The sequence below is a fragment of the Equus quagga genome, chromosome 16, assembly GCF_021613505.1.
Source record: "Equus quagga isolate Etosha38 chromosome 16, UCLA_HA_Equagga_1.0, whole genome shotgun sequence".
NCBI lineage: Eukaryota > Metazoa > Chordata > Mammalia > Perissodactyla > Equidae > Equus > Equus quagga.
In genome coordinates, this window is record NC_060282.1 from 77,536,058 (window position 1) to 77,554,868 (window position 18,811).

Genomic DNA, 18,811 nt, shown 5'->3' on the forward strand with positions numbered 1-18,811 from the left:
TGAGCAAGACCTCTGATGAGTTGTCTTACTTGGTTTGGGCTGAGATGCAAATGCACTGAATTAAAGCCCAGGGTGGAAGGAGTCATACTCAGGCTCTTGTGAATGTCATTCACCCTTTGAGCGTTTGGAAATCCTTAGTTATCACTGCTGCTGCCGTTCTGTGTGGAGGACTCAAGGACACTTTTGTTCTGCACGACCACACTGCAATGCCTTGTTCCAAGTGTGGTTCACTTTGGTACAGTGGATACAGGACAGATAGGGAGATACCAGCTATGCAAACATATAGAGAAACATGTTTTTACTTATGAACAACAGCAGTCTGAATTTAACGTTGGTAACATTGCAAAGACCGCGGCTCTGTTCTGTCTGCATGACTGCCCAGGGAAACAAAGGTTGGGTGCTTAAACATAGAAATAGTATCTATTGTTTTAAGATTTATTGCATACAAGCACCATGGAGTGTTTAGTCAATGTGAGGCAGGATATAGATGTTCATTTTTCTCTTTTTTTGTTTTGAATGCAACTATTTCTTCACCTCAGTACCTAGTTGGATTTGAAGATTAAGCCAAAAGGGAATTTATTTTCCTTCATTCAAACTGAATTTTAAGGGCCACTGAATGCTATTTTTAAAGGATGTAAGATGAAAGAAAAGAGTTCACTTGGAAATTAGGAAGGAGAAGAGGGTTTGCGGAACAGACAAAAGACAGGACGTTTCTTTGGCAGAAGAAAATATTTCCATATATGTATATATTTATATATATATATATATATGGCTTGAGGACAAAATTATATAAAGGAGAGGGTTTTCAGAAAGAATATTTTCTCAAAGCTGATCCCAAGAAAGTTTCCCCAAAAAGGAGGCCTTTGAAATTTGGGAAGACCAGACGAAAGACCCTGCAGACGATCAATGCAGAGTCATTGTTGGGGTTCCTGGCTCCACATGGGAGTTGAGCCATTGCAAATTGTTCCACCTTCTCTTGAGACACACCTGCCATGGCTTGCCCCCAACTAGAATCTGTCCTAGCAGTTTCTCCTTTCAGTGTCCTCTGAGGACCTCGCTTCTCTGTAATTCAGGGTCCTATGTTATTCTTTCCCAGCAGGAGAGATACCTGACCTTGCCCTGTGACTTGCTTTATTCCTGTTTGATTATTTTACTGTTGCTACCTCCTCATCCACTGCATTTGCCCACCACAAATCCCAGGAGATTTCTAAGGAAAAATTGAAGTTTGAAAACTGTGCTCCCTAGCCACGTCCCTCCACTTGGGAGCCCTGAACTAAGTCACCGTGAGACTTTCTCAGGTGTGGTAAATAAAGCCATGTTACACTTGTATCTCCCACTTAATACTAATCTCTGGTGTAAGTTCAGCTATTTTTTAGGCAAATTTTTTAGGAAAATGAAGCTTTAAGAGGTTATACAGCTTGCAGGAAATAGAGTCGTGTGAGGGATCCTGTTTGGTCAACTCCAAAACCAAATTCTTGATGATTTTTCCTTCCTTGTCTTTTATTTTTTCCTCTCCCTTCCTGTTTCTACAAGCAAAATATCAAGTTAGTATGCATTGTCTTTACTTTTAAACAAAGGCCTTCTCCATTGCAGTCTGTCTTGCCTCAGTTAGCTAATAATAGGGGTGAATCAACTGTATCAGGTGACCCCGACTCTGACATCCAAGAATCAGCCTTTTTGCCAGAACAGAATATAAATATCCTAAATATTTAATAAATATGCTTCCGGGCAAGAGTTATGTAATGCCTCACCAGGAGGATGGTTTATTCATGACTGGCCAGCCTTTTTAAAGCTGGATGCCTTGCTATAAAAAGCTGAAGGAGGAGATGGAAGAGGTAAGACAGACAAAACACAAATTTAGATATTCAGAAGTCTGAGAATGGTCTTAAATGGCCTACTTAGCTCCCTCCTGAATTGACTATTTATAGCTCACCATCCTGTCAATTAAAGACCTAACTCCGCCTAAACAAATGTGTATGTTCTCTCTGAAAACCGCTTCATGTCCTTATGTGCAGTCTGCTTCAGACCTTTTGAAGCCTGAGTTTTGATGTATATTTCGTAAAAATCATGGAACTCAATATATTTTGATATTTTATTATTATGGTTATATATAACCATCATAATACATAGCTAAGAATAACATAATTATTTTTTCAACCCCATCTCCTGTCTCTCTTTCGATTACATATGAGTTGGGCAGTATTGAAAACAAGAGAGCCGAAAACAAAACTATCACCGATACTGAAATACTCATTTAAAAAATACCTATCTTAGCTCAGGAGCAATAACCAGTAAGAGACAAGTTGAAAATGGTCATTTTCTCAAAAGTCTGTTAGCACTCCACGTTAAGGATAAGACACTGTTTTTGTTTACTATTGTCTATGTGGTTTGAACTTGAATGTTCAATGTGGGTGTAAGACTAGATTGAAATGGAGCTTGATCTAACAGCACATGTGTGAATTTGAGAGAACTTGCCTAATGGATGACACCTTCTTGGTAAGCGCGTTATATCTAAAGCACTGAAGGGCGTCTCTAGATCTTGGTTGAATTATTTACTTGCAAGTGATAGTGCTGGTGGTCAAATGAGCAGTTGCACAATTTGTCAATTAACAGCTTACTTAGTCTTGCTTTTAACATGTCATATACAATTCATATTATAGGTTGCATCCTATAGTTACTTTTTTGTTCAATATTTTCTTCTTAATTATTGTTAATTTTCTGTTGTCAATAGAGAAGGAAAAAAAATCTAATTTTTGCTTGCCAAGGAAAAATCTAGGGTTTTTATTCTCAATATATAACTGTCAACATATCTGAAGTAGGAGAGTTTTGCTGAAGAAATCATTCTTTAATCAAGAAGGTACAAACTGGCTCCTCCTTGAAACAATAGAAAAGTAAGAGTAAAAAAATGATTGATTAGAATTGCGTGAGCAACAAACTTACCTAGGATTTTATCCACAGATCAGGCTGTATCATAACCAGCTCTCGTATTTAAATGGGACAATCGTTTCTTGCAAACTGGGAAATTACTCTGGGAAGGATAAACAGAATAGAAGTTCCTCCCATCTGACCCTATGCCAGTTTTTCTGTTTATTCTTACTTCTTTATACTTGCACAGTCTAACACATTTAACCTTCCCACAGGAGTTGCTCGGATATGCGTTAGATGTTAATATGCACATTTGAATGAGGAGTCAGGTTCCGAGTTATAATAAAATCCACTTGTAAAGAATTTCCTCCCGATTTCAAATATTTAAAACAGCCACAACAGATTAAATTATTTTTTCAAGGAAAGTCAGTTGTGCTTTATTCTTCTTAAATGTTCAAAATTTACTTTATTAGTTATTTTATAGTATGTCCTTAATGAATACGATCATATCAGACCAAGGGGAATGAAACCCGTTACTGAGAGGGCTCTCTAATGAGCCATATAGAACTGAAATAACTACATATGCATTCCACAAATGGACCATTAATTGGGAAAAGAACCAAAGTGTGAAGATATAATCCTATAGGATGGAACTTCAAATGGTGATCTATTTTAAGACTTTAGAACTTTCGATTCACTCATGTGGAGGAAAAGGTGAATGTGAAACCTATTTTGTTTTTCTTTTACCTAAGGTATAGAATTTCCCTTAAGCCATTGTTGTAACCTAACTTTGAGGAAGAAGTAATTTTTGAGAATTTTGTGAACAAGAACTCTTATCTCAATCTAATACTTTTTCTTTTTTTGGTTACTCAAGTAGCACGTTCCATCACACTGGGGTCTCTTCTCTTGGGTTGCTGGTGCTGCAGAGTTTGCTTAAGATGTAACATACTGTCCTTAGGGAAAACAAGGACATCTCGATACTGCTGTGTCCACTAGAACAACCCTGTTAAGAACCAGGGCCTTCTGTGGATGAATAGCAATTTATCCTCCACAGGCCAAGGGGCAGGGCAGGGCTGGAAGGGAGCATGAAATCAGGCCACGCTGCCACCAGCTACCACCAGCCTCCACTGGCCCTGGAAAGAGTAGCCTGGACTGGGCCAACAGCCACCTCCTCCAGCCAGCCAACCCGATCGTGTGTCCACACTGCTGCCCCTGGTACTTCCACCCACCTATGGGGGCTTTCATCCCCAGGGCCCCAGTAGGCCTGCTGGTTGCCTTTCTCAGGGCAGCCATCAAGAGACAACCCACCCCCAACTGAGCTGGGGCCACCACCAGGCTCTTCCTGTGATGCATTTCAGATATACGTGACCTCTCCCTGCTTTGTAAAACAAAAACAAACACTGGATGAATGTGTGAGTGAAAAGCCAAGCTATTAATGTTTACAGTTGACCACAAGCATAAACCCGGTCTGTCTTGGACACACTGGGATATATGGTTGCACTACTCGGGGTTCTCCAGGATTCTTTACATGTATTTTATATATATACATATATGTAAAGATACTTATTAAAAGGAATTGGCTCATAAGCTTATGGAAGCTGGAAAATCCAAAATCTTTAGAGCCCATGTCCCAGTTCCAGTCTGAAGGCTGGAAGCTGCTGTAGAACCAGGAAGAGCTGATGTCCCAGATTGAAAGTCGTTTGGCAGGAGAATTCTCTTACTCGGGGAGGGCCAGCCTTTTGTTCTATTTAGAGCTTCAGCTGATCGGGTGAGGGCCGCTCACATATGCAGGGCAATCTGCTTTACTTGGTGCGCCAGTTTAAATACTAACCTCCTTCAAAACTACCCTCACAGAAACACCCAGAATAATGCATGACCAAATATCTGGGCACGCCAAGGCCCAGTCAAGTTGACACACAACATTTATAACTGCAGTGGTCATCCAGCTACTTTCAAAGCAGCAGATGATTTGCGGTCTCATCGTGAACCTCTGTCCACAGTGATTCACACAGCATTTTCTTTCACATTTACCTGAATGAATTCAGTCTCTTCTTGTTCTATACTTGCTCTCAGCTTGGGCCAGAACTTCCCTGGCTCTCATCCCATCGTGTTTATTTACCTCTTTCTTCCATATATCAAGTTTCATCTTGTCATTTGCAAACAGCGACCCCTCTGTGAAGGGTATGTTGTGGTGGTTGGTAGATGGAGGGATGGAGGCAACGGGGGTTAGCACGTGCTGCCTTTGCTTCAATTATGACAGCTCTTTTTTTCCTGTTTTATTTATTTTTCTTCCCAGTAAGCTTTTGTTTGAGGGCAGATTAGTTGGCTAAATTCTATTTTAAAATCACTACATATTTTCCTTAATGAATCCATGATTTTTCATCCAATGATCCATGAAACTGCTAAAATTGTTTATAATAATTTGTTTCTTCATACAGATATATTTTTATGAGAGAGGGAACACAAATTTCTCATTTACTTAAAGAGATCTATAACTCACAGCAAATCAATCATTGGTCAAATGTTGTGCATGCCATCCTGTGTTTTCAAAAGGAGATACAATTTAGAAATGACATTCAAAGATTTTGAGAGTACTGTTATTTAATAAGTCATCTCCTGTGTTTCTATTGGATCACTTACAAAATGATACTGAAGTGATGCAAGGGTTCAACACTGGAAAACAAAGAGAAAAAAATGCTTTTTCAATCCACATTTAGCTGTAGACATTCCTGCCTTCTTGGTGGGGTGGCGTATTTGATATATGGGGAACTAAATATCTTCCTGCTCAGCAGCCTTCTCTGAAACTTGGCTAAATAGAAAAGTCATTGAGTGAGATCAAGTTTAAACAGGAAAACTTTCAGTTTTCTATTGCTGCATAGCAAACATTCTCAACACTTGGTGGCTTCAAATAACAGTATTTCTTTTTTCTCCTGATTCTTTTGGTTGACTGGGTGGTTTATTTCTCCACATAGTGTCAGCTGCTTTAAGCTGGGCGCTTGGCCACATCAGCTTGGTTCTCCATGTGGTGTCTTATCCTCCTTAGTATTTTCATGTGTCCTCTCTCTTCAGGAGAACAGCCTGGAATTCCTTCTAGCATGCAGACTGGGTTCCAGGAGGACAAGTCCCTGTGTACAAATGCCTATCAATTCTCTGCTCACATCATCATGCTGATGCATGGCCAAAGCAAGTCCCATGTCCAAGCTCAAAGTTAACATGGGTGAGAACTACACAAGGCTTCAACACTGCACATGTGACTCTTTGGGAGTCACCAGTGTAATGTCTAACACAGAAAGGACTTGAAGAAGTTGTTTGCACCAAGCAGGCTGGTAGCTCATGGTCAGAAGTTAAATAAATCTACTTTTAGTAATTAAAAAATTGTGTCATTTTGAACACCCAAGTTTAGGAAATGCATCCATACATATAGTAATGGAAAAACTTACACCTTAATTTTATTTTAACTCTCATTATTAAACTAGGAAGAAAGAAAATGACATAATTGTGTTCTCTTCAAATTTTTTCATGTGTTCTCTTCATATTTTTTAATCCAGAAAATTAAAATTAAGGCATAGATAATAGGGCAAAAGGAAGAATTTAATAATTTGCAAACCTTTCACATAAGTGATAGATTAATATAAAAAATTGCGTCCTTGAAAAGTCTAGCAAAATAGACGAAGCTCTCATAATTAAAAATCAAGTAAAACAGAGAAAACATATGTACAAAATGAAGAGTGAAAATTGGTCATAGGGACAAAGATTATTATGATTAATTCTAGGTTCACTAATATGTCCTTCTTTATATTATTCGGGAATCCATTACCAAATACTATAAAGAAACAAAAATTTGAAGTAAAAATATTGAAAAAGATGGTGCAAAATTATCATTATTTGTAGATAATGTGATTTGCTATCCAGATAACTCAAAAAACTGTAAATTATTGAAATTAACAAGAAATTAGATATTTATAAAATACATATAGAAAAATACAGAGATATATTATTTATCATCAATGATCACAAAACATTGTGGAGAACAGTTTTCATTCACGTTAGTAGCAGAGCTTTATCTAGGAATAAGTAAACATATTACCTGGTTCATGAAAGGCTCTCAAGAACATTTTCTGGATGATTGAGGACGAGTTAAAATGAACAAGAAGAGTGTAGAAACCTATGTAAATAGAGCTAATACACTTCACCCAAGACACAGTAAAGGCTTGGTTAAATAAATGTATATCATGTTCCAGGATGGGAGGTATAAATATTGTAAAGATGTTAATTTTATCCTATTAATTTAAAGATTTATTTCAATTCCATTATGTACCTCTAAAGAATTTTTTGTGACTTAAAGTCATGTAAAAGTTTAATGGAAGAACAAAAAAGGGAAGAATGGTATACAGTAAAAAGAAGGGTAAGATATGAGAGCATTACCAAGTACTTGATATCCTACCAGGGCCATGGTAATCCAAACAGCATGTGATGAGTACCAGATCCCAACAGTCGGATTAGTGGGACTGAATAAAAATGTCAGTGACAGGTTTTAGTGAAATCAGAATTTGATATATGGTAAGTAAAATTTCAAACCAGTAGGAAAATAACTGTTTATTTAAATAGTGATGCTGAAAGCATTATTAACCATAAAAAAAAAGAGATCTCTATCTCAAATTATAATCCATCAGAAGTAAAAACAAAGGTAACTGGCACATTTGCCTACATAAAAACTCAAATTTTTATATGTCAACATATTATGAATAAAACTTTAAAAATATAAGTTTCAGTTATGCAAAATAAAAATGTTCTTGAGACCTACTATACAACATTATGCCTATAATTAACAATACTGTGTTGTACACTTAAAGTTTTGTTAAAAGTGTAGATCCCACGTGAAATGTTCTTACCACAATAAAAAACAACTTGATAAAGTATTTTTTAAAAAAAACAAAAAGTGAATATTTTCATTAAATAGAGAGCCTTTACAAAAAGTAATGAAAGAATGAGTAATGAAAACACAAATAACAAAAACACCATTAGGATGTGAACTAACAAAGCCAATACAAAATGGAAAAAGAATGATAGTTTAACCTCATAATTAATTAAAGAAAATAAAAGTCTATGCATTTTGTATTTTAAAATATGGAAAATTGTGGAAAAATGATAGCCAGTGTTGGCAACAGTTCAGGTAAATGGGACTTACACGTTATAGAGGGGAGTGACACATTTGTGTAGAACCATTTGGTAATACATATCAGAATATTTTAAGTGATAACATCTTTTGATCTAGTAATTTTTTCTCCTAAAATTTGACCTAAGGAAATAATCATGGATGTGAATTAGAGCACTAATATTTAATAGCAAACATAAAATGAAATATAAACAACCCACATTTACAACCATAGAGTATTATTGAAGGACCTCAAATCTATATGCTGGGAATACTTGTAGGCATTAATAATGCATGGCAAAAGAATATCTTCTGCACAGCGGGCAATAATGTTCAGGGTGATTAATATTGTATGAATAAGTGTTTGATAAAGTATTATGCATAGTATAATCCCAGGGGAAAAAGTCCTGGGAGATATATACCAAAATGTTAATAGTGCTTATTTCTTGTTTGTGACATTATAAATAGTATTTATTTCTTTTTTTAGTGTGATTTTCTGTATTTTCCAAAATTTCTTAATTGTTGTTTTTTATTTTTGTAACCAGAAGAAAGCTATCCAAAGTTACTAAATATTGGATACAAAATGTAATAAAACAAGACTGATCTTTCTGCTTGCATACACTGATGTGAGCACGTTTACACACACACCTGCCAGAGCACAGATCTCTTGGTTTTGTAGCATCAGCCCTGAGGGCAGCTGTGAACTAGTAAAGTGTCCAGAACTATGGTGTCTGGCACACGTGGACTATTTTGACGTTCTCAGCTTGTGTTCCCCAATCACACGGGGCATTGAAGACCCCTGTGACTGCGTGGTGTAGAGATTTGGCCTGCCATGGCCAAATCTGCTGTCTGAGGGCTTTTCTTCAGGCCCAGACCTGACCATTTTCAAGTATGCAGAATACTACTGGCCTAAAAGATATTTATTTATTTTTTTACTTTTTCTTCAGTTACTCCCTGGGGTGTTCTCTGTCAGCGACTGATACAACATTTTCCATTTTATATAAGTCAAGAAGAAGCATTGCAATGTCTGTCTGATATTATTCATCCTCCCTCTCTGTTCCCGTGTTCTTTCCTCCATTTCTCCTTTCTCTCTCTCTCCAGTCTCTTGTTCTTTCCTTCCTTTTTCTCTCCCTCCCCCCCACGTCTTCTTCCCTCAAGTGCCTACTATATGCCAGGTGTAAACTGAGTGTTGCCCAGCGATGATCATACCTCTTTACTTGCCTTCAAAGAGCTCAGTTTCTTGGGGGGATACGTAGTACTTAAAGTAAAACTTGCCATTAAAAGTGTTTTGTGTTTTCAGAGACTTTATGAAATCAATACTTTGCAAGAGCTAAATTGAATAATTCTCATCAAGATTTAGTGAGAAAGATGGTGAGAAGCCTAAATGTTTTGACAGAATACTTCAACAGAAGCCGGGTGACTTGCCTCACTATATCACAACACTATTAGTATGGAGCAAAACCTCTTGGTGTGATAATCAATTTGCAAACCCTATCTTAGCAAATTGGAACTATTTTTTCCAATATCGTGCCATGTTCTGAATGTTTCTGTTCCCCCCAAATCCATATGTTGAAACCAAATCCCCAAAGGTGATGGTATTAGGAGGTGGGGCCTTTGGGAGGTGATTAGGTCATGAGGGCAGAGACCTCATGAATGGGATTAGTTCCTCTATGAAAGAGGTCACAGAGGGATCCCCTGCTCCTTTGCCTATGTGAGGCTACAGCAAAAAAGACAGCCCTCTGAGAGGAAGCAGATTCTCACCAGACACCAAATTTGCCAGTAGACTTGATCCTGGACTTCCCAGCCTCCAGAAATGTGAGAAATGAATTTCTGTTGTTTAGAAGCCATCCAGTCTATGGCATTTTGTTATAGCAGCTCAGATGGACTAAGACCTATCCCCTGAAAGTGTTTTCCAGCTTACCCTGACCAGAAGTAAACTTTTCCTCTCCCCATTCACTGCTAACTCTATATAGGAGTGTCTCCCAGCCCCGGTCCCCAACATCTGCAAGTTATTTCATTCTCACCGTGGCCTCAAATGTGGCCTTTCACAGAATATCTGGTTTTTCTAGGGTGGTTAGAACGATAGACTTGAACTTTGCGCTCGTTTCCTCTGCTTCTCACCATTCATCGCTTTTACTTTCTTTTGTTTCTAAAGATTCTGGTTGTGAATATGTCAGTTTGGGAGTAGGGATGAAAAAGGTGAAATCAGATTTTAATTGGTGTATGGGAATTTTCCCCTAGAGATTAAAAAAAGAGCCAAGGCCATGGTACTGTTCAAAGTTCAGGTAGTACGTACACTCATGAATTAAAGATAACATGATATTGGTAGACAGGAGTCAGCTATAAGAACGTTCTGATTTATTAAACTTGTCTTTTTAAGTAAGATAAAGTAGTTGAGCTAATAGACAATTCGAGTCTTTCTCTCTGAGTCTCAGAAGGAAATAATTCTGCTATGAGAGCCTTGGGAGAGAGTGAACTATAAAAACAGGTTCCCCTCTGATGGACAGACATTGGGAGAAGAACTATAAAGTAGAGAAGGGACAGGTGCTGGTATATCTATTACTTTTTTGTCAGCGCTTCCTGTAAATTAACTTTTGCTGTTAAGGGATGCTTAATTTATGTGACTGTGCAGAGGGGCAACGGAGAGTTGACATGGGATACAGAGCAATGTTAATAGCTTAAATTTTTTATGTGCTTCCCTTTTTGACCTTCTGAGCCTTCCTCCACTCTTGTTTACCTGGGCATCCATGAACCCAGGAAGAGATTTTAGGTTTTAACATTCAAAAGGAGAGTTTTTGCTTCTATACTTTGCCTTGCAAACCAAGCTAGTGTTTGATGAACTGTTTAGAGTTTATTTCTCTTTAAGCATGGGAGAAATCTTGTCCGACAGGCTATATCACTGAGTTTTAAATACAGGGAAATGTTGATAGGTAGCAGAGGAAGAAGAAAAAGGGAAAGTTCCCTTTTCCAGTCTTGAGGGATTGTGGAAAGCAGGAAGATGAAAGAGACAAAGTAGCATGTGAAGTGGTCAAAAGCAGGGGTCTCAGTTCTGTTCTCCAAACTTCCATCTAGAGCAGGTAGTGTGTGAGAAAGATAAAAATATCATGAAGTAAAGAGGGGGTGGGACTTCTCCGTGCCCCTGTTAGCTACTTTGGGAGGAAGTCAGGTTTTCACTTTGCAGACTGACCCACCCTGCAACACTGAACACATGCCTGGGGAGAACTTGATAGAAAGCACTAGGCTAGCAGTACAGCCCTTTAGCCATGGCCATGGGATGGATCATCTGTGCCAGGAAGCAGTAGGATCAAAGTTGGACCTTAGAACTGTCTTTAGTACCAGCAGGAGATATGATGAGACCTTCTGTGCCTGAACCCTGAGCAGAAACACAGGTCCAACCAAAGAAGAATGGACTGAAAGTTTACCAGGGCCAACTTCTGTAGTGGCGACTAGAGGAGCCTGACAACAGGTCGGGAAGGAATCTGGTTCAAGAATCATAAATTGTTCCGCTCTGCCTCTCGTCTAAGGCATGCGAGCGGTACAGCCATCTCATCCGAAGGAGAGAGAAGCAGCTGGAGGGATGCCGTCTGCAAGACTGAGCGTCTTTCTGAGACGGAACATGTCCTGAAAGGCTCTTTTTTGATATCAGATGAAACTTTAGGTTAGATTGGGTATTTACTTCACAAACCATGGTGGGGCACAGGAGGAGGGATAGATTAGTTATAGACAAAATAACAAACTATATAGTATATGAAAAAGTTTGTTATTTAACAAACTTTTAGTTGCTCAGGTTACAGTATGAATAAAAATTGGAAACTGCTCTTCGGATGTCAATTATTGAAGTTAGCCCACAGGTGTCATTCTGCAAAATTGTCTAGTTTCCCATTCAACATTTTTTAAAATTAAATACTGATTAAACCTCCTTTGTTCTTCCATGTTTTCCTCACACCTCAAGCCTCAACCCCTACCCCATGCATGTTCTCCTTCCGAGGTTTCCAGCGCTGGATTATGGGAAACCAGGTTTTCAAGATCACAAAGCTTGGCTTGATGAAATTCCATTCAAGGAGTGTCACCTGGTGTGAACCTGCTACGCTATCTCTTTTGTAAGAGCCTGGGTGCAGGTGTTCGCTTCTGCATTTCTGCATCCAGAGCTGAAATTCACCTTTTTTTTTTTCTTTTAAATCTTTTAAAGACAAGTGGGAAGAAACGTTACTGCCTACTCCTGTTGGAAATTATAAAGACTCTCCGGGTGTTAAAATGTGTTAGTAGCAACTATAATTAAAGGAGTCAAGAATGGCTTGCCGTACAGATAATCTGCATCTAGCCTTTGCTTCTCCCTTTTTTGTGTCTAACTCCATGTGACGTTCTGCTTTTTCTGTCTCTCTGGATCATAGTCTTTTGTTCTGAGGTTTGCATGTGCTTCATGGAATCTATGAGTCCACTAAAGTTATATAGAAAGGCTGTAGAATAGGCATTTTTTTCTGGTGAAGATCCATATTTTTCAGGAGATTTTCAAAGAGGAATGGGACTGAATAAATTCAAAAATTCTTTTTCTGTCTTTATATGTCAGCCTTATGTTGTCTCATCAACTCTTCGTTTTCCCCTTTCCCGTCCCCCTCCTGTTCCTCCAATATGGGTAGGAAAGATGAACATAGAAAAACTTTGCTTTCTAATTATAGCATAAAGAGGAAAGAATGAGATATTTTATATATTATCTGAAAAAATAAAGTTGTTTTGTTATATGTTCCTTGGTTTATTATTTAACTGTAGATCATTAGCTATTTTAAAGCAAACAAAGAAAAAATCAAAATAAAACCAACAAAAAAAAGCAACAAAACACCCTCTGGAATCCTTTTGATTTTGAAAAGAAATATAAAAAACAAATTAGCTAATATTTTGAGGAAATTGTTTTTTCAAGTGAAAACATTTTTCTGAATATTAGAATAATAAATTATTTTAGAAACATTTAAATCATACTTAAAGCAGAATATGTATATATCCTAAAATCCTACCACCCAGACTTAATCACAATGCAAGTTTTAGAAAAAAATCTTGACGGTACCTTTTGTATTAACATACAATTTAAAATAAATAGGGTCATAGTATAATTACTATTTTGTAATCTGCTTGTTTTTCCTGCTGAATAGTATATCATGGTCATTTTTCTGTGAAAGAGACGATCTAAGATTTTCAATGCTTATGTAGACTTCAACTTATATTCATATACTAGAATTAATTTTACCAATATATTATTTAAATGTACTTTAGGTTTTCCTAATTATTCACTATAATAAACAATATTTTCATGTGTGGCTTTTTAATATATCTTTATATTTTTATTTTTATTTTAATTTTTAAAATTCATTAGGTATAGTTCAGACATAACAAAAACATATAAAGGAAAAGGTAGAGGTCATGTATGTATTCACCACTAAGCTCAAGACATAAGACAGTGCCGTAGAGTTGGGTCCGCTGTAGGTGCTGACGTCTTTACACAGTTGTCGAATTGACTGCTTCAGATAAATTCCCAGAGACTGAATTTCTAGATCAAAAACATGGTGAAATCATTGTTTTGAATACATTTTGTTTATTTTTATTTTTTATTCAATAAGTATTCAGTACTTGTTGAGTTCTAGGGGCTATGCTTAGACCAAGGATAGAGAGATAAAGGACATAATTCCTATCTTCAAGGAGAATATAGTCTGGAGTCAAATAATATGACAAGTAAAATACAGCATGAAAAGTGAAGAAATAAAAATAAAAATAGGACACAAATGGAACATAGGGAAGTTAAACCTAATTGGATTGTCATAACAAGTCTGGAAGAGGAAGTGATTAGATTATGAATTAGTTAAGAAAGGAAGGTAAGCATGGAAAACTTCAAATGGAGAGTAGCATCTGCAAAGTCCAGTAATGAAAGAACACATCCCACTGGGAAAGTGTCCCTAGTCTGGTGTGGCTGGAGCATGGAGTTCTACGAGAGAACAGTGAGGGAGAAAGGCATAAGAGAAGGCGGAATTTGAGTGTTAGAAACAGAAAAACATTAGTGAGCGCTACTGGTAGCATGAGTTGAAAACTAGTTTTTTATAAAGTAGTAGTTAACATATTTGAAGGCAGAAAGGGAGAAATTCTAGAGAGAGAGATTGAGAATACTGGGAAACCATTAAATTATCTGATGAATTTTACTATGTTTACTGCTCTGTTTCTGTGTCCTTCTTCAATTTTAAATATTTCCTTTTGAGAGTCAGTGTAATAAATATTCATTCTTCCAGCTCCTATTGAGGATGCAGCTTGCAAAGAGAAGTCTATGGTTCTTCCTTGCATGTCCCATCCCCTCTGGCTCTGTGCACGGAGAGGCAATGCCAGGTGCTGCGTCTCTTTCTGACCGAACATTCTCTGTGTTCTTATTGATTGCACAGAGAGCAGAGGGTGGTTATGTGAAGATCAGGACTAGTGAAATTGTTAGATCTCTTTTCACTAAAAATACAGCGTCAATGGTCATCCCAAAGCAGTAAATCGGTATGCAATGGCAAGTTATTCATGTTATAGGCAATTAACTTTAAAAGTTTTATCTAAAGGAATCATGCTTCTTATGGCAAGTTCTGTATAAAATTTATGGCATTTCAGTTAAAGCTATTAACCACCAGGGAAGACAGTAAAAATTGAGAGTGTGTGCCAAATAATCTTCTATAGTAGTAGACGTGTGCTTTCTTCCTTTGACCTTTGATTGCCTAGATGTTAGGGGCTGCCGTGTACTGAAACAGCGCGAACGCCCTGCACCTTCCAAGCCTTAGCATCTGCTTGAAGCTTAATGACTCACATCCCTCCGGGCAAGTGTGCTTCGGACTTACAGCGGTAACGCTGCTTCTTGTGGGTAATGGCAAGTTTTCTGCCTCTCCAAGTAAATGGTCTTAAATGAACTTTGTTCAAAGAACTTTCCTTATAGAACCATTCGCACTGTTTTTGACCTTGTACAGAACTCATTCTCCACTGTAAGAATGGTCATTGCTGGCTAGAGAGATAAAATTACATAACGATCATATAAGACTGGCACAAGCTGAACCATGAAAATTGAAGAAAAGGGATTTTCTCGAAAAAATTACTTTCTGTCCTTGCTGTGTAGTGTTATTGTTTCCTCTGTTTTTATGCTTGAGACTCACTTTTTTTGGGATTTATGTTACCCAAGTAATTGGCTTTCTAATTTCCTTTGGGAGTTATTAAACTGCCTAATAGACTCAGTGGTTTAGTGTAATTTATATGTGTTTTGACTTTTAGGTATTTAGAATTCTAATGAGGGGTTTCAGTTGTTCTAACTTATCCTGAAAATAAGTAAAACTACTCTAATTTTGAATTTTAAGGAATACTTACTTAAGAAATGAAATATGCAATGAGCATAAAGCTTTACTTTTATGCTTTTAAAGTTAGTTCAGCGGCTGACCCCATTGCCTAGTGGTTAATTTCAGCATGGGCTCTGCTTCAGCAGCCCGGGTGCGCGGGTTTGGATCCCAGGCACCGACCTACACCACTCATCAGCCGTGCTGTGGCGGCAAACCACATATAAAATAGAGGAAGATCAGCACAGATGTTAGCTCAGGGCTAATCTTCCTCAGTGAAACAGAAAATCCATTTGTTTAAAAATGTGTGTGTGTGTGTGCTTTATTTAACAAACACTATGATAGTGACACACCTGAAATATTACAGAAAAATATCAGGAGTTTGAGGAAATGTTTGAATCTGTGGGAAATTTCACTTCATAAAAGATGTTACATGAAACTAAGCAAACCATGAACTCATTGAAAATGACAAAGTTAGAGCTAAAGTAGCTAAAAGGATCGTTTTAAAGACCTGGGAGCATTGCTGGAATACTGTTCAGCTATATTTTAGTAGATAATTCTGATTACCTTCCTTATAAGGAAAATGTTTAGATTTCTATGCTTTCAGACCTTCTCCTTCAGGATCTGTTAAAAGTTAACATGAACTGGAAAATTTATTCCAATTATTGAGTGCCTCTTATATGCAAAGTTTCATGATAGACATTTTGAGTGATACTTATTCTTTCATTTCACAAATATATATTGAGCTTTTTCTATTGTGAATCTCTGGAAGCTTTCAGTAAGGTAAAAGCTAAATCCCTTCCACTTAGTGGGAAGGCCAAACTGTGTGTGGTAAACTGGGGTAACTGAGGGGTGAATGCAATAAAACTGAAGCCAGGGAGACTGATTTGGAGGTAATTCAATAGCCAGAGAATGGACTATGAAGGACCTAGACCAAGGAAGTGGCAATGGGAATAAAAAGCAAGTTGTGAATTGAGAAATAGTTTTTAAAAGTTGACTAAGTGAATGTATGTAGTTGGGACAGGCAAGAGAAAGAGCTAGAATAATAAATGCAGAGGGGAAGACGGTCAGTAGAGAAAGACCAAGGCTTTGATTCTAAAAAGTATGAGAGTGATGGTAGAGACTTCCAATTGAAGGGGTTGATTAGCAAATGGAATGGTCTAAGTAGAGACTAAGTTCTTAGAGAGATTGGGAGGCCGTGGAGGGAGAGGGAAATGAGAATTTCTGTATTAACTTCTCCATAGTGGGAGGGGAACTTACCCACGAATAGAGAGGTGAGACCTCACCACTCTGAGTAGACTTCTACAGACCTGGGAGCTGCAGCTGAAATTACCTGGAGCCAGAAGGAGAGCTGCCTCATTCATATCCCTGACTGAATTCTCAGCTCAATGCCATCCCAACTCTGTTCACGTTGGTCACCATCTCATCCAGACTCAGCACATGGAGCCCCATCCTCATTCTGGTAGTGATCTTACTGGGTTCATCATGTCCCATGGGTGCCTAGACAATGCAAAGACTAAACTGCACTCATCTCCCTAATCTTCAACAAGGTCTAATGGTATTGATAAGTTTCAGGTCAACAGCTGGAAAAGAAAAAGGAAAAATGAGCAAGGAAATGGATTGTCCCCTAGAACCTCCAGAAGAAGACTTAGCTTTATCAACACCTTGAATCAGCCTTGTGAGATTCTGAGCAGAAACTAAGCTGAGTTGGCTGGACCTCTGACCTATGGAAACTGGGACATAATAAATTTGTGTTGTTGAAAGTGGCTGCATTTGTGGTAATTTGTTATGACAGTAACAGAAAATTAATATAGATAGTTTCTAGTTTAGGACAATTATGAAAAAAACTGTTATAAAACTTAAATATAGATGTTTTTGTTTAAACATGTTTTCATTTATTTTGGGTAAATACCTAGGAGTGTCACAATCAATTCTTGGTATTTGTGGTAGTTATGTTCTATAAAGTTACCTCGAACACTGAGTTAGCAAGTAATGAGACATTGTTCCTGGGAGAAATGCAGGGTTAAGTTTCTCTGAGCTAAAGTCACGTTTTTGTCAATTGATCAATACGTAACCTTGTTTTATGTGTGTTTTCTGTTTAAAGACACCTTATGTAATATGCATTGTTGCTTTGTTAACATTGAACTCATGGCCAGCAGCACTGTAACTTATGGCTGAACCAAACTCATGTAACACGTGTGTTTTCTCCGTGAGGCACATCACAGCCTTCCTGAGTGGAAAAATGCTGGACAGCACTTCAGCACTACGCACATGGGGGCCATTTTCAACAGCAAAGTCACCAAGAAAAACACAGAAATGCAAAAAAAATTAGAAAACTAAATAGACTTGGAAAAGAACACTTATTGACAGTAGGAGAGTTAAAACAAGAAGCCAGAACATTGGCTTGTTCAGTCTCAGCTGGGAATGTCCATGTTGGGTGACTCAAATTTTTTACTGCTGCGTACATGCCAGCGAATGACCACCAAAGCCTTGCCAGTGTTGATTTGGGGATTACAAACGAATTTCAGCAAGTAGGCAAATTCACAAATATGGGATCTGTGAAAAAGGAGGATTGATTGTATTATGGGACCATATGGTGAGTGTCTGTTTAATTTTATAAGAAAATGCCAGTGACTTTTTCCAAAGTCACTGTTCCATTTTGCATTCTCAATGGCAACGTGTGAGAGTCCAGTTGCCCACTCGCTCGCAGCAGTTAACATTGTCAGCCTTTCTGATGTCAGCTATTCTAATTGATATGTAGTGGGATCTCATTGTAGTTATAACGAACATTTCCCTAATAACTAATTACACTGAGCATCTTTTCACCTACTTGTTTGTCCTCCTTATTCTTCTTTGGTGAAGATATTTCTGTTCAAATATTTTGCTCATGTATTAAAAATTGGGTTGTATGATTTCTTATGGTTGAGTTTTGAGAGTTCTTTCTATAGTATTATGGATATAAATCCTTTGTCAGATATGTGATTTGCAAATGTTTCCTCCTAGTGTATGGCTTGTCTCCTCATTCTCTTAAGAATGTCTTTGGCAGAGCAAATGTTTTCAATTTTGATGAAGTCTAATTTATTAATTTTTTCTTTTATGAGTCATGCTTTTGGTGTTAGATCTAAAATCTTTTCGTATAACAAAGTAATACAGATTTTCTCTTATGTTTTCTTCTAGAAATTTTATAGTTTTATGTTTTACATTTAGGTCTATGATGCATTTTGAGTTAGTTTTTATAAAGGGTGTGAGATATAAATTGAAGTATAGATAGGTGTGTAAATGAATAAAATGTCCACTTGCTTCAGAACCATTTGTTGAAAGGCTCTCATTTCTTTATTGAATTAGCCTTGCGTCTTTGTAAAATATAAATTCACCGTACATGTGTGGATCTGCTTCTGGACTTGATTTGGTTCCATTGATCTGTGTGCCGCTCTTTTCTCTAATACCACACTGTTTATAT